We start from the raw sequence: 11,701 nt of genomic DNA, 5'->3' as shown, positions 1-11,701 counted from the left end.
ACAAACAAACTGTGATTGCATTCACTACACTTTTGGCATGCAGACTTATTTTGCTAAACTGGAAAAATCCTAACTCTCCTCTTTTAAGTCAGTGGGAAACCAATGTGTATACTACAGTGATACCTCACTATATCGCGCTTCGACTTTCACGGCTTCACTCCATCGCAGATTTTAAATGTAAGCATATCTAAATATATATCACAGATTTTTCACTGGTTCGCGGATTTCTGTGGACAATGAGTCTTTTAATTTATAGTTCATATTTCCACAGTTTGTTTGCCCAGTTGATTTTATACAAGGGACGCTTTTGGCGGATGGCTGAGAAACTACCCAATCAGAGCACGTATTACGTATTAAATAAAACTCCTCAATGATATAAGATATGCTTCCCGCGCGGTGCTTCGCACACTTCAAAGCTCTAACAGCCCATATTGATTTTTGATTGTTTGCTTTTCTCTGTCTCTCTCACTATCTCTGACATTCTCTGCTCCTGACGGAGTGGGTGTGAGCAGAGGGGCTGTTTACACAGAGGCTGTTTGCTTAGAAGATACAGACACTTCTCTAAAAAATGCTGATAGACTACCTTCACATTGATCCCTTCATTGCGGCCGCTTTATTGCGGTGCTTTGTATACTTACAAGCCCAACAGCCCTATTGATTTTTGATTGTTTAGTTTTCTCTCTCTCTCTCTGACATTCTCTGTTCCTGACGCGCACTTCTTTTAATTGTGAGTAAGAACTGTCATCTCTGTCTTGTCATGGAGCACAGTTTAAACTTTTGACTAAAGGGTGTTATTTCATGTCTAGAGGGCTCTAATAATGTTAAAAAATTTATTTAGAAGGTCGTAAGCAGGTTTTCTATGCTCTAACTGCGAAAATATTAGATTTATAAATAAAGAATCCTACTTCGTGGAAATTCATTTATCTGTCTGGAGCGGATTAACTGTAAATAAACGAGGGTTTACTGTATAACTGTGCGGAGAATATTTATAAACAGTGTGGGAGAGTTTCTAAGGGCTTAAAATATATAAAAATAACCATACAAACATATGGTTTGTACTTCGTGGATTTTCACCTATCGCGGGGGGTTCTGGAACGCAACCCCGGCAATCGAGGAAGGATTACTGTATTTGAAATTGGGAAAAAAATGAAATACTCAGTTAGAGGATCTGTACAGATTTTTTTTCAAAACATGGCAGGATCTAATCAGTAATATTTAGAATAAGCTCTTAAAGCACAGAGGAAGCAATTATTTCAGTATTTCTTTTTCTTCTCCATTCATCTCTATTGGCTTATCAAACTCATCAATTTAGGTATGTTTACAAGCCTTAAGTTTTACTCCATTGGCCATGTTCTCTCTCTCAGGGCTGGGGGTCGACTTGTTCTCAATCCTACTTTTTGTAAAAATTGATTGATTTGTATGGAATGATTGCAATCTATACTAATAAAAGGCAAAGCCCTCACTCACTCACTCACTCACTCACTCACTCACTCACTGACTCATCACTAATTCTCCAACTTCCCGTGTGGGTGGAAGGCTGAAATTTGGCAGGTTGATTCCTTACAGCTTCCTTACAAAAGTTGTACAGGTTTTATATCGAAATTCTACGCGTAATGGTCATAACTGGAAGCAGTTTTTCTCCATTTACTGTAATGGAGATGAGCTTCAACGCCGTGGGGGCGGAGTTTCGTGTGACATCATCACGCCTCCCACGTAATCACGCAGTACATAGAAAACCAGGAAGACCTCAAAAAAGCGCTCAAGAAAACATGCATTATATAATTGAGAAGGCAGCGAAACAATAAGAAGCGAGTTCTGCTACTTCGGAAACAAAGCACGATGTAAACCTACACTTTAAATTAAGTTCATAGACAGGCTGCCGCTGGCGTTTGTAATTTAGTGCCTGCCCATATAAGGCCATCCGTCAGCGGCAATCCAATAGCAAACTGCCACGGGTAAATATTCACGGGTGAAGGACTGTGCTTATGGAGAGGAAGATGAGATGGTCAGGGTGGTGTTTGACACAAACTCAGCGAAACTGCCAGAGAAAGTTTTAAGTGCCAGGACTAAGGTAACATTAAATAAAGCCATGGACATAGCACGAGATGGCACCAGCACAGCTGGGAACCTTCGATGCAAGTACACCGAGTGGCTCACGTGAACTGATGCAGTGCACAGATAAAAGCAACAGTTCCAAAGAGCTGAACAAAACCGAATTACACAATTGAAAAGGCAGCAAAAAATATGAAGCGTCTGATAAGCATATTCATAAATGCAGCTACTGTGGAAACAAAGCACACGGTGGAAAAAGTCAATGTCCCGCTAAAGGAAGACAGCGTAAAAAAAAAACCCGTGCATGCAGTTTGTCACATCACAGATAAAAAGGAAGGCGAGCTGTTTATTGATGCAGTAAGGAACTAATCGATGAATGAAACCTCTTATCTTTACAACGATTGACAAACACGGAATGTAACTTGAACACATCGTACAAATACGAGCCTGATTGAAAGAAATAATGATAATCAAATCCTTGATGACAGCAACATTCAATAACACTCACAAAACAATTACTGTATATTGACAATCATGTTACGTTATTTTTAAAATGTTCCCTTTTCTTTTTCATAACTTCTACTTCTCCACTGCGATACACGGGTATATATATATAAATGTATATCTATAGCCCGATCTACAATACATACTTTAGCATAAACAAGCGGTGGCGCAATTGTAGAGTCTTCGCCTCTAACGCCGATATTCGAGGTTCGATTCCCGAGAGGGAACTGACTATGTACGCGCGCTTCCTGATGCATTTTACCTTCCCATCTCCTTGGTTTGGGACGTATGAAAAAAAACGTAACGCAGAATCATGTTACGTTATTTTTAAAATTTTCCCTTTCTTAGCACAAGCACAGTTGAGAAGCTTCGATGCATGTACTCCATAACGTGTTAAAAAATAACGCATTTAATCACACTTTCAATTCCAAGCAAACGGGAACTTTTGTCAATGCATGATTTCCTGGTACATCCATTACACTGATGCACACATCACAGCTACAAAAATGTTAGAGTCGGAATAAAGCGCGCTCCTACGACTGATCATTTCGACTACCCGAGCGAAGCCTTGATAAAAGCATGGTTTTGTGCACACTGAAAAGCAAGCAAAATTAGATGCATTACAGAAAGCGGACTTTGTGGCTCTTACTGGGGATCATTGGACTTCCGTGACCGTTAGTAATTCTAAATACATCTAATTACAAAATGTTCAATGATCACACTGTTTTAGCCTAATGTACAAAATAATTTTGGCTAATGTTACTCAGAGTTTAAAGAGTAAGCTGGTCAAATTACCTTTTATGTTTCTGACTTATTTTTTTAAGAAGAAAAACTGCACTTTATGGTGAAATTTTGGTTATTATTATTTAAAGACAATACTATTCTGAAAATGTACTTAAAGTACTTAAACTACCACTTTATTTTTAAGTCTGCCCAATTTTAACCAGGGATAATATTTTTGTTTCTGTTTTGAATTCAAATACAGTTTAAAAGCTTTTTTCCAGAAATTAAAACAGCTTCAGTTTACAATATTCATGTCCATGTCTATTATTTGATTCTGTAAGCCCACTAAAACCTTTTAAAAAAAAAAAAACATTTGCGATTTGGGGCAAATTTACGTGCGCGATTACATACGATTAATCAAGATTAATTCTTACACAGCCTCTAATTAATTGGATTAATTTTTTTAATCGAGTCCCACCCCTAATATATATATGTAGATATATATATGTAGATTTGTATATATGTGTATATACAGTATATATGTAGATATGTATATGTTGTATATACAGTATGTATATATGTGTGTGTGTATATATACAGTATGTGTATATATATGTATATGTATATATATATGTATGTGTGTATATGTATATATATATATATATATATATATATATATATATATATGCCAGCAACACTCATGACAATTACAAAACAATTACATTGTCAATCATGTTACGTTATTATTAAAATGTTTCCTTTTCTTTTTACTTCTCCGCTGCCAATGCAGCTATTTTGATATATATATATATATATATATATATATAAATAGATAGATATGACAACAACACTCATATCAATGACAAAACAATTACATTAACAATCATCTTACGTTATTTTTAAAATGTTTGCTTTTCTTTTTCATAACTTCTTTAACAAACTACTTCTCCGCTGCGAAGCGCGGGTATTCTGCTAGTAAAATTAATAAAATGTAAAAAAAAAAAGGAAACAAAGACTGCTTTCAATGCCAGGATGACAACCTTAACGCCAACCTGGAGGAGTTCACCCCAGATACCACAGATCCCTGCAGCCTTCCTTACCCTTAGCTGATTTATCCTCTGTGCAATCTCAGTGAGATTGGGTGGTTCACATCTAATTACAGGATCAGACTGAAGAACCGTGGATATTACATTTCTTAGTTAAGCTGACCACTGAAAAGGCATTTATCTCAGAGATCAGTGGTAGATTACTTTCTTTAACAACTCTTACCTTTCGGGTGCATAGCAAGGATTAATTTCATGGGGCAATGAGGAAGTACATCAATAACTAAGTTGGAACTGACATAAAATATATTTCAGTGTTACTCAAACCTGAAATGCTTCTCTCTCCGCAACACCTATACTACCTTTTGGCTTATGTTTATAAGAAGGCCCTTTTCCAACCATGTCAAATGGAGTACCACAACATGAAGAGTAAAAGCCATGCAGCTAATGTTGACACTTACAGAACTTGACTTTTTCCACATGTATTTAATCAACTTGTGCAAGCTAATATCTGTAATACGAGTATGCAAAAGGAAATATTGACCCACAAAACTGTTTAAAAAAGAAGCAGACACAACAACAGTATAGTACAGTACATACCATAAGCAATAAAGGTACAGATGACCTTGTTATTTAAGGTAACTGACGAGCCTGGGATCCATCTCAAGCCATGCCTTACCTAAACAAGATGTTGCTTTGAATGGAAGAGAATTTAGGTTTCATATGTTCGATAATCCATAAAGAAACATATCATGCCTTGTGCCCTGACGATCTATCACTGATCCGGCATTACTGTACAGAAATGCTCCAGTTGTTATAATCATCTTTTGAAGGTGTATGGTTAAAGAGCTATTGATTTTAAATTATTTGTCATTCATGATCGTGGGACTGGACTGTTTTAGTGCCCTTGGTATTCATAGCACTGGAGCACAACTTGAGCACCTGTCCTAATGAACGCAAAAGCAGATCCAAGAGTCACACATAAGCCTTTTAAACAGCATGTAGCAAATGTTGCCCTTTTCACCAGAAACAAACTGTGTGGCTCACCTGATCCCAGTAGATGAATACTGCTGCACAAAGAATAGTGTAGTGAAATCTAATGCTCACTGTGAAAGAAATCTTCCAAAAATAACAAAAGTCTTGAAACAGGCTTATTCAATTCATGTAAATCATTTTATTTCTATATAGCACTTTTCTCAGAAGTTGCACTCAAATCCTGCTATAATTGTTCCTGAATAGGAAAACAATAGATGCCTTGACGATACAAATCTTTATTTATTTAGTTAACAATTACAGAAATACCAAATTAAAAAATAAAATATTAAATTTAAAAATACAAAACTCTAAAATGAACATAAAATGAATAAAAAATCAGAATGCCATATAATCAGCAGCCGTACCACCTGCTCTTCAGAGCAGTAAGCTGGCTGAAGCTAAGCATTTTTGGTCCCGCCCCATACTTGGATTGGAGAACATCTTAGAGAAATTTGGTTTGCTACTGGAAGAGGTGTTGGTGAGCCTATCAGGATGCTTACCCTGTGGTCTGGGTGTGGATTCCAATGTGCCAGTGCAATGATGGTGACACTGTGCAGTAAAAATGATGCTTGCTTTGGATGAGATGTAAAACCAAGGTCCTCGCTCTCTATGGTAATAAAAGATGCCAGGCAATCTTTCCCAGCTGTCCTGGCTAAACAGGTCCCCTAGTCATCCCCTGTTTCTATTTGGCTAACTCTATCATCCCTTCACCACTTATTAGCTAATGTGTGATGAGAGTGCTGGCTCAAGAAATGCTCCTGTTGCACCCTCCAGGTGGATGCTACACACTGGTGGTGGTTGAAGTGGTTTCTCATTGTCTATGTAAACCATTTTGAGTAGTTAGAAAACCTGCTGCACTAATGAAATTAATTATATTAGTATTATTATTTACTAAGTCAAAAAATCTAAAAAAGCAAAGCTTTACAGGAAAAAAGATGAGTTGAAGAACACTAGCCATCTACTTACTAATAACGCTGGTCCTTGATATGCTCAGTTAGAATACAAAGAGGACAAATAGGCCTGTCCACTTGATTACTTGACATCAGGTTGCTAACATGGTTTTCATGGCTTGTTAAATTTGAATACACAATGGGAGATCTGAAAGATGAAAGTCCCTGTGATGAGAGGGACAAAGGAGCAGGGCTGGCTCTACCATACCGATGTACTAGGCTCCTAAAATGGCAAAGGGCTTAATTTGTCAATCATCACAAACTCTATTATACTAACACTGAGGAAACCCCCCACCCTTCACCCCTAGCCTTTGATTCGATATATTCAAGATAAATTTTAATAGCACACATGGAAATGAAATGGGGATTGCAAGGAATCTTCAGCTTCGTGAACATTTACTACACTCACTGTAATATATCATCCTCTTTAATAAAACCCCTGTGTACGTCCAGGTGTCCGTGTGTGTGTGTCTTCTGGAGAAGTGCGCATGCGCTGGGCTGCACCGTGCCCCGCCCATTTGCACGACAGTGAATGGCATAGCCTCAGCCGCGCATGATAAGCAAATAAAGGTGGAAACTGGGAACACAGTGAATGGCGTAGCCTCGGCCGCGCATGATAAGCAACACAGTGGATGGCGTAGCCTCGGCCGCGCATGATAAGCAACACAGTGAATGGCGTAGCCTCGGCCGCGCATGATAAGCAAATAAAGGTGGAAACCATGCACATTAAATCCATTGCTAGGGAGACGCCACACATAGTGCCCCGCGCATTTGCTGGGGAGAGTGCTAATTGGGTACTCACGGCCGCGCACATAAAATCCATTGCTGGAGAGACGCCACACATAGTGCCCCACGCATTTTTACTAACATCTACTAACAACATGCCACCCAAAAAGAAGGACACGTCAAGTGGGACAAAAGACACAGACACTCAAACCCTTTTTAAGCAACATCTCCTGGAAGAACGGTCAGCTCAACAAGTAAACATCAACAAAAGAAAGGCTGAAAGACAAAGAAAAATACGAGCACATAGATCGATTGAAGACAAAGAAAATGAGCGTCATAAAAAAGCTACAAGAGAAAGACTCAGAAGAGCAGGAAAATGAGCGTAAAAAAAAATTATCAACTGAGCAAGATATGCAGAACTACCCTATTGAGTTTCTTAATCAGCTAACTCCAACAGGAATGCCGAGACATAAACTGAACCTTAAAAAGGGATAATAATTATGCTCCTTAGGAATATAAACACTAAAAGAGTGTTTAGAAACCTCATCATTGCTCAAGTAATAACAGGTTCAGCTGAAGCGGACATCGTCTTTATTCCCCGTATTGATTTGGCTCCATCCTCTACTAATTTACCCTCTACCTTAAAAAGGCGACAATTTCCAGTTACATTAGCCTTTGCCATAACAATTAATAAAGCTCAGGGGCAAACCTTAGAAAAAGTTGCCATTTACTTGCCCCAACTAGTATTTAGCCACAGTCAGTTATATGTGGCATTATCAAGAGTTAGAAGTTTTTCAGATGTTGTTGTCAAGGTTGTAGATGGTCCTGAACAAGGCAAACTGTTGCCAAACTCAGACAGAATATTTACAAAGAATGTGGTCTATAATGAAATTTTATAGAAAAATTTCATGAGGTAAAAAAATAAAACCTTTTTCCTAAATATCTTCTTCAGATATTGTATATTACATATTGTTACAAAGTTTTACACTAAGGCAATATTAATTATACTTACTGTATTATCATATATGTTTCTATTTTATTTTTATTATTATTTTACTTTAGGCTTCTTGCAAAAATATTTAAAAAAAAAAAATTATGACAAGAAGCAGAATGAGGTTGAGGTCCCTTGCCATTTAATACAGACTGTTCCTACTAATGTTTATGCAATACTGTTCTAGCACCCGTTATTGTAACGGGCCTAATGTCTAGTTTATATATATATATATAAACCCTACCCAAGCACTTCCAGGTGATATGTGTACAGCAGTTACATTTAAGACTGTGTGCTTTGGCTGCGATATTTCCACCTTTGCCTAGGGCACCAAAAATTAAGAGCTAGCTCCTGCCTAGGAGTCATAGTGGACTCATCAGAGTCTACACTCACCTAAAGGATTATTAGGAACACCTGTTCAATTTCTCATTAATGCAATTATCTAATCAACCAATCACATGGCAGTTGCTTCAATGCATTTAGGGGTGTGGTCCTGGTCAAGACAATCTCCTGAACTCCAAACCGAATATCAGAATGGGAAAGAAAGGTGATTTAAGCAATTTTGAGCGTGGCATGGTTGTTGGTGCCAGACGGGCCAGTCTGAGTATTTCACAATCTGCTCAGTTACTGGGATTTTCAGGTACAACAATTTCTAGGGTTTACAAAGAATGGTGTGAAAAGGTAAAAACATCGGCAGTCCTGTGGGTGAAAATGCCTTGTTGATGCTAGAGGTCAGAGGAGAATGGGCTGACTGATTCAAGCTGATAGAAGAGCAACTTTGACTGAAATAACCACTCATTACAACCGAGGTATGCAGCAAAGCATTTGTGAAGCCACAACACGCACAACCTTGAGGCGGATGGGCTACAACAGCAGAAGACCCCACCGGGTACCACTCATCTCCACTACAAATAGGAAAAAGAGGCTACAATTTGCACAAGCTCACCAAAATTGGACAGTTGAAGACTGGAAAAATGTTGCTTGGTCTGATGAGTCTCGATTTCTGTTGAGACATATTATGGTAGAGTCAGAATTTGGCATGAACAGAATGAGAACATGGATCCATCATGCCTTGTTACCACTGTGCAGGCTGGTGGTGGTGGTGTAATGGTGTGGGGGATGTTTTCTTGGCACACTTTAAGCCCCTTAGTGCCAATTGGGCATCGTTTAAATGCCACGGGCTACCTGAGCATTGTTTCTGACCATGTCCATCCCTTCATGACCACCATGTACCCATCCTCTGATGGCTACTTCCAGCAGGATAATGCACCTTGTCACAAAGCTCGAATCATTTCAAATTGGTTTCTTGAACATGACAATGAGTTCACTGTATTAAAATGGCCCCCACAGTCACCAGATCTCAACCCAATAGAGCATCTTTGGGATGTGGTGGAACGGGAGCTTCGTGCCCTGGATGTGCATCCCACAAATCTCCATCAACTGCAAGATGCTATCCTATCAATATGGGCCAACATTTCTAAAGAATGCTTTCAGCACCTTGTTGAATCAATGCCATGTAGAATTAAGGCAGTTCTGAAGGCGAAAGGGGGTCAAACACTGTATTAGTATGGTGTTCCTAGTAATCCTTTAGGTGAGTGTATATCCAGAAAATGTACTGATGTGATCAAGAATGCTATTAGAACAGGGTCGGGGAGTATACAGTGCGTTGATGCATCCACCTTACAATGAAACAACTCGGGAATCTGGTTAGTAACCCCTCAGGCAGACATGGGGTCCAGTGCCACCCTCCGGAAATGACCCTCTATCTGCCGCAGCCAGGTGTTACGTGGGCATCCCCTTGACCTGGTCCAGCCACTCGCGTCCTCAGCAATGAGGATACTGTGAGTCGGATCAGCCTCAGGGAATCGCACCACATGGCCATAGTGTCAAAACTGACGCTTCCTCACAATGCAGGTAATTTGCCTCATTCGGGACTCAGTGGGCATTCACTCATTTGACACAAAGTCAAACCAATGGTACCCAAGGATTATCTGGAGAGACACAGTACCAAAGGAGTTCAGTCTTCATCTCAGGTCACTGGATAGCGTCAATGTCTCACAACCGTATAGCAAGACAGGAAGCAACAGGACTCTAAAGACTTGGACCTTTCATCCTTTTGTATAGATAGCCACACACCCCTTTCAAGCGACCTCATGACCCCCCATGCTCTCTCAATCCGTCTACTATTAGAACGTTAGGTTGTAGGTGTGGTGTTAAAGGAGGTTGTACTTAAGTTATATAGTGCACTAGTGAGGCCTCAGCAGGAGTACTGTGTGTAGTTTTGGTCTCCATATTACAAAAAAAAGATGTAGTGGAGATAGACAAAGTACAGAGACAAGCAACTAAGCTAATTTCATGAGCTATCAGGGGAGAGAGGAGTTGAATTTGTTCAGTTTAAGCAAACCAAAATCATAAGGTGACATAATGGAAGTGTTTCAAATTATGATGAGAATTAGTATTATGGATCAAGACTGTTACTTTAAAGTCTTCAACAAGAACACAGGAACATCACTGGACACTTGTTACAAGCAGATTTTAATTAAATGTTTAAAAGTATTTCTTCTTGTAAAGAACCATATGGAAAAAAATTCCCAAGTAATGTGATGGCGAATAGGACTTTAGGGACCTTTAGACCTCAACTTGATTTTATTTTAGACAAGCTAAACAAATATAACGAACAAGCCTTGTTGGACTGAATAGCCTGTTCTCATCACAACTGTTCGATGTCTTTAGCTGAACTTATATTATGGAACTATATCCTCAAAATCCATGTTGAAAATGGAGATTCCATTTGTTGTTAAATCCATTCCATTTTGGCAGATTGTGTAGAAAAGATTAATTAAGTTGGGTTTGTTGTAGATGTCAATCTGCTATGTAATTGTTACTAATTGTTGAAAGTTGCAAGATGCATTTTTTCTAGCTTGGAGAATGTTGTGATTGTGAGAGTTGAGGACCCTCTGATGCATTTACAATGATGTGTAGCTGCAGCTCTTGGAAAAAGTAACCAGTCCATTCAGTCTGCTGAGTACTGTACTGGTAGTTTGATACAGCTCTGCCCTCTCTCACCCTTGTGTTTCCTCTCAGTCTACTCGCCTTATATCAACAAACACAATTTCAAATCAGACATTAGAACCCTGCCAGCATTCACAGGGACTGTTCAGAGCAGTGAGACTGCCATTTGGAAAGGCAATATTTGATTAATACCTTGTTGGCAGAGATTCTTTTATCAAATTCCACTTAGATGGCATTCTTGTCAGGGCACTTATCAAAATGAATAAAAATAAGATGCCGTCAACTACTGAGGATACAGATACAACCAGAAATGAGCTGTGCGTAGGAATAAACATGAGCTCAATTGTTTCCTGTTTTTTTTGTAAAATAAAGCTTCATACAGTATATGCTTTGAGAGTACACACAGTTGTCATCAATAATAGACATGTGTTGCTAATAAACGTCATAAAAACATTGCTTCCTCCCAAACGCTTCTTACAGATTCCTTTACCGTAAAGATGCATAACTATACAATAAAATAAAACTTGATAGCTACAGCAACCCACGCAATGCTTTCACTATTTTATAATAATAGTTCTATGTAAACCTATGTGTCCTAGTGAATATTCTGAAGGAAAAATATTAAATCAAATTTGACTAGTTTGCAACTGAAATCCAGATCCTTA

Source organism: Polypterus senegalus, chromosome 8, assembly GCF_016835505.1.
Source record: "Polypterus senegalus isolate Bchr_013 chromosome 8, ASM1683550v1, whole genome shotgun sequence".
In the NCBI taxonomy this organism is placed as follows: Eukaryota; Metazoa; Chordata; class Cladistia; order Polypteriformes; family Polypteridae; genus Polypterus; species Polypterus senegalus.
Note: the sequence above shows the minus strand (reverse complement) of the source record.